This window comes from Pygocentrus nattereri, chromosome 2, assembly GCF_015220715.1.
Source record: "Pygocentrus nattereri isolate fPygNat1 chromosome 2, fPygNat1.pri, whole genome shotgun sequence".
Classification (NCBI taxonomy): domain Eukaryota; kingdom Metazoa; phylum Chordata; class Actinopteri; order Characiformes; family Serrasalmidae; genus Pygocentrus; species Pygocentrus nattereri.
The window spans coordinates 55995473-56000987 of record NC_051212.1 but is presented as its reverse complement, the minus strand read 5'-3'; the positions used below and the strand labels follow the sequence as shown (position 1 = coordinate 56000987).

Here is a 5515-nt window from a genome sequence, read left to right as displayed (position 1 = left end):
TTTTGTTTGTGGAATATTTAACTGTGTCTAAGTTTTGGCTGATGGAGGAACTTTAAAGTGACAGTTTGCACGACTTTTATTGTGATATATTTCTTAAAGTAACTATTCTATCATTATGGCAGGTGTTTCAGATAAAATGGCCAGAAGGGCAGCGATATGATAGGTGTTTCTAATAAAATGTCCAGTTTTGGCTACAGAGCAGGAGTTTATACTGATCTGAACGTTTGGAGTGGAGTTCCTTACTCTGAGTTTAAGGAGACTGAAACTGACCGACGTATTAAGACGTGTGGAAAACGTATCTGAGTGCGTCGTGTATCAGCAGGACGGGGTAGAAGAACAAACTCTGATTTTATTGCTCAGTCGGGGCTGCAGTGCGGAGAAAGCTGCGCACAGAAGAACATGTTCTCACAAGAAAAATATCCAGAGGCAATCTAGACGCAGCGCAGATGGAAATACTCAATAAACAGCTCTTAACCCACAAGTCTGGAGACAGCACCGGCGTTCTGCTCTACTTAAAGGCAGTCCAGACGTCTTTACAGTGGTGGTGATGGGAACCAGACGTCGCCATGACTACAACACAGATATAGACACTTTATTTACCATCCAGAACCTCAGAGAACCTACACGATTCTTCTGAGCTTATATGGAATGTTGATGATGGAAAACAGTGGAAAATCTGGAATAATGAGTTTTCTTTGGGGACTATTTTGCCGCACAGCGCCCTGCATGTCTCCCTCCACCATGAATGGAGTTGAAGTTCTCTAAACTCTCATAAAACAGCGTCTCAGTCATCAGGCAGTGAATTCAGAACCAGTTCATGTAGGAACTTTCTGTAGGAGCTTTTAGAGGGACGTCTGGTTCCCATCACCACCACTGTGAGGAGCTTTTAGAGGGGGACGTCTGGTTCCCATCACCACCACTGTGAACGGTTCTGACTCGGTCAGTTTATCTAGAACGGGGCATTTCACACCAGACCAGTCTGAATGACTCTGTTTACAACTTAACCAGTTAATTACGCAGGAATTTTGAAAAATCAGTGGAACTTCCATTAAAGGGCCCATATCATGGAAAACCTTTTAAAAGAAAAGAGTTTAATGCAATAAGTAAACACTGTTAAAGGGTACAGTTCTCCTCTCCAGTCTTCTTTCCCTTCTGATGTCATCTGATTTACATCCCATCCATTTATTCACTCTTAAAGAGATGGTTCTTCAGTCTGATGGAGAACGTGTTGTGTGTTGTTCTATACAGCACCTTTTTCTAAATGGTACTGAAGCAGAACCATTTTTGGTGCTATATAGAACCATGTACAACCCATTCCCCACCAAGCTGAAGAACCATTTCACCATGCAGAGAACCACTTAAGCATGCAAATGGCTCTTTGAGTGTTCATACCCAGTCTTCGGTGAGTTTATCTAGAACAGAGAACCCGCTCTGTTTACATCTGAACCCTCTAATCAGGCAGGAATTCTGAGGAATCGGGTGGGGTTCCCCTTCCCGGCTGTGTTTGGCTAAAGCGGAGCAGTTCTGAAGTTCTGTTAGCAGACCTATGCTAAGCTAACTCCACACCACGGCTCGAGCCACCGGCGTGATTAGACCGCAGTAAAGTCTGTTTTAGGGTGTTTTTTCTAGGTTAAGCGCTTAAATCGGTGAATAAGCTCACCCGCGGTAGTAGGCCTTCACCCGGACCTGGTGCTGGTTCTCCACCGGGTGGGTCGCACTGCTGTCCCGCAGCGTCGGCATCGCGCACCGCCAGCCAGCGAAGCCCCGGAGAAACCGCCTTAACCGGCCCCGTTACGACTAAACCGAGTCTCGGTCGACGGAGCCGCTTGTCCGGGGTGTGTCAGCGGGACGGAGCGGAGCGGGAAGCGGGCTGGAGTTAATGTGTAAGCGGCTCCGACTGGAACAGCGTCGGCCTGGGAACGGAGCTGGAACTCTTAACACCCCCACACGCTCTGTGCGGTGGACTCGACCGCGGACTGAACCAACACTGGAATGCGCAGGGGGCGCGAAGTCATTTCCACACAATTTCACAGATACTTTGACCTGACATCGAGCACAAATGAGGTTAAAACGTCGGAACGAGATACGGACTAACAGAACCGAGTGGTGTTCGCGGCCAAACAACACGAAACACTCCCGCTATGAGTTCGAGAACCCTTATCGCGTATAATGGACGCGTCCGACCTCAGTCGGTATGTACCATATGACCGCGTGGAGGAGGGGGAGGCGAGCCCTCCTTCAAGTAATCTCTGTAATCTCAGCTCTCGGACTCGGCAGCTCCTCCTGGAGTGAAGCAGGAACTGGCCTGACTTTAAATCTCCAGTATGAGTCAATTCACGGCTGAGAAACTCTCCCTGCTGGTTCCTGGTGTTGTCCAATAGTCTCTAATGGTGTTCTGTGTTTTCCTGGTGGGTTGATATCACAGTGAAAAGGGCTCTAATGGTTCATCAGCCAGGTGTTCTGATCCCAGGTGCATTTGATGGTCTCCTAATGGAGTCTGAATGTGTCCTGCAGGGAACTGGTGGTCTCTTATGGTAAGCTAATTCCCATTAGAATGTAAAACAATCAGGTTCCCTCCTGATGGTTCCAGTGGTGCTTTTCTTCAGCAGGGAGATCATATATCACCGCGTTCTCTGGCCATGGAGTCTGGACCGGGTTAATAATCTGGTTTGGTACCGAAAGTCTCAGCCGAACTTGAATTAAATTCGTGTACAGGTCCATCTGTGGTTTACCACACAGCTTTAGTCCATCACCTGCACCCTCCAGGTCCTGATGTTGGGTACAGGTGCGTGATGTTGTTGCTGTGGTTACGACTTGACCCTCCTCCTGACAGACCCACATGATCTACTGTTTCATGGTTACAGGTTACCTCCACCTAAGCTGGTGGGTCCATTTATGGTTATGAACCAGCTTTAGTCTATTCTCCACCCCCCCAACTCTGGATGTTTCTATGGTTACACGTGCCGATGTTGTTGCTATGGTTACGGCTTGACCCTTCCACTGATATCACGCAACCGACCCAACGTTTTAATGGTGATGGTTTGGCCCCCCAGAACTTTATACTGTTGCTTTGGATGCCCCCCACCCCGGTACCTGATATTGTTGCTATGGTTACAGCTTCACCCTCCTCCTGAGAGACCCACCATATCTACTGTTTGATGGTAACAGGTTTCCCCTCGTAACCTGCTGTGATTGATATGGCTGTGGGTCCTTTTATGGTTTATGAAGCAACTTTAGTCTCCACCCCCCGCCCCCTCCGCCATCTATCACTGTTTCTATGGTTACTGACAGCGCCTCCAAACCTAAGTACCTGATACTGTTGCTATGGTTACGGAACAGATGTAAACACCCCCCGCCCCGCCATCTATCACTGTTTCTATGTTTACTGACAGCGCCCCAAACCTAAGTACCTGATACTGTTGCTATGGTTACGGAATGGGCCCCAGTACCTGACACTGTTACTATGGTTACAGTACAGGCCCCACTACCTGGTGGTGGTACCATAGTTACAGCTTGGCTTGTCCCTCACACGTCCCGATGCTGTTGCAGGGAGTAATATAAAGGCCTTGTTCAGAATGCAGAACACTTGATGACACTTATCTACTAAATTACAAAATAACCATACAGTACTGAAAAGAGCCGCTAGTCCATGTTGCTTATCTATCTACTATTTTAAAAAGCAAACAGTGTTTAGCAAACACACTCATTAGACTCTAAACAGGAAGCACAAACGCCTTCTTTACAAACACAGACGTTCCTGCTAGAGCCTGAGTGGACGGATAAAACCTCAGTGCTGAGAACTCCAGATGTTTTATTAAACATTGTAAGAGAAGAACTGAGTAAAGGAAACCGTCATCTGGAGTTTTCCCCATCTGCCGCATCACTTACACCAATCAGGCGTCACATACTGACCACCTCCTCGTTTCTACACTCACTGTCCACTCTATCAGCTCCACTTACTGTATAGCTGCACTCTGTAGTTCTACAGTTACAGACTGTAGTCCATCTGTTTCTCTGATACTCTGTTACCCTGTTCTTCAGTGGTCAGGACCCCCATGGACCCTCACAGAGCAGGTACTGTTTGGGTGGTGGGTCATTCTCAGCACTGCAGTAACACTGACGTGGTGGTGGTGTGTTAGTGTGTGTTGTGCTGGTCTGAGTGGATCAGTGCTGTGGAGTTTTTAAACACTGTGTTCTTCAAGGGTATATGGGATCATTTCCATGGTGAAATGGTTCTTCCGACTGATGGAGAGTGTGTTGTTTGTGGTTCTGTACAGCACCAAAAAGGGGCACAAGCTTGACACTGTCAACAGCAGAACCCTTTTTGGTGCCGTATAGAACCATAAACACCACGTTCTCCTTCAGTCTGAAGAAGCATTTCACGCATGCCGTGCGAAATGGTTCTATATAGCTAAACAGAACCATTGCCTTTGCTAAAGAACCCTTAAAAGTGTAGTTTGGACACGTCACTCCTGATTTACTGGTTTTTCAGTCTGATGTACCTCTTCCTCCCGCTCAGCAGGGGGCGCTGCTGACTCACATCTCTTTTCAGCGTTTTGTGTTTCTCTCCATTTTAGACCATCAGACCCCACCCGTATTCCGTCAGGCCCCGTCTCTGATTGGCTCCTGCGCTCTGGTTCGCCCTGCTGCCCGACTTACTGCAGTGCGTCAGAGGGCCGGCAGGGGTCGCCAGAGAGAGACATGAAATGAACGGGGGTGAATGGAGCTGGATTCTGCATGGAAACCAAAAAGGGTTACAAGCCTAACACGGTGCTGCATAGAACCATATTCAACACGTTTCTTCATCAGCCTGAAAAACCTTTCACCATGCAGAACCACCTCATCACGCAGAGGGTTCTTTGAGTGTTCATGGCTCGAAGTTTCTTTTCTAAAGAACATTTGAAGAACCGCCTTTTTAAGAGGTTTTTATTGTTTCTCTTATTTTCCTGGAACGTTACTTTTACTTTTATTCAGTTTACTTATACTTTGTTTTTTTGTATTTTCATGTAATAAATATAGATTATTATTATTATTATTATTATTATTGTTAGTTATATTTACTGCCTCAGTTCTTTTAGCTGTACTGAATATCCTGTACCCCAGTACTCCTGTATGTGTTCTTGTCTCTAGGGTGGTGCTGATACGGTACTCAGTGTTGGTATCGGTCCGATACCGGCCGCGGTCACTGGATCGGGTATGAACAGAAAATCTTGATATGAACCATTAAACCTAAACTTTCATGGAAATGTCTGTAAAAGCTTTTGCGCAAGGCTGCAGCTTCAACTTTAATTTAGATGCTGTAATAGTGCTGACCAGTCAAAAGTACTGCTCAAAGTTCAGAGACTTCTTTCTTTAAACTGAGTAAAGTTTGTTTTATGGGCCCTTTTTGTTCTTTAATACCTTACAGGTAACAACGCTGTGCAGGAGCTCCATAGAGACCCATTCATTTTGAACTCTCTCACCAGCGCCCTCTGGCGGACTCTACTGGAAACGTTCAACGAGCGAGAGCCGAGGC

General features: G+C 46.7%; 1 long non-coding RNA gene across 1 annotated transcript; it reads left to right on the top strand.

Annotated features, from left to right (window-relative positions):
- The first annotated feature begins 4870 nt into the window (after positions 1–4870).
- On the top strand, positions 4871–5515 carry LOC119265437. The gene is made up of 3 exons (XR_005131644.1): positions 4871–4922; positions 5131–5194; positions 5408–5515. It is a non-coding gene; the product is annotated as an uncharacterized LOC119265437 (long non-coding RNA).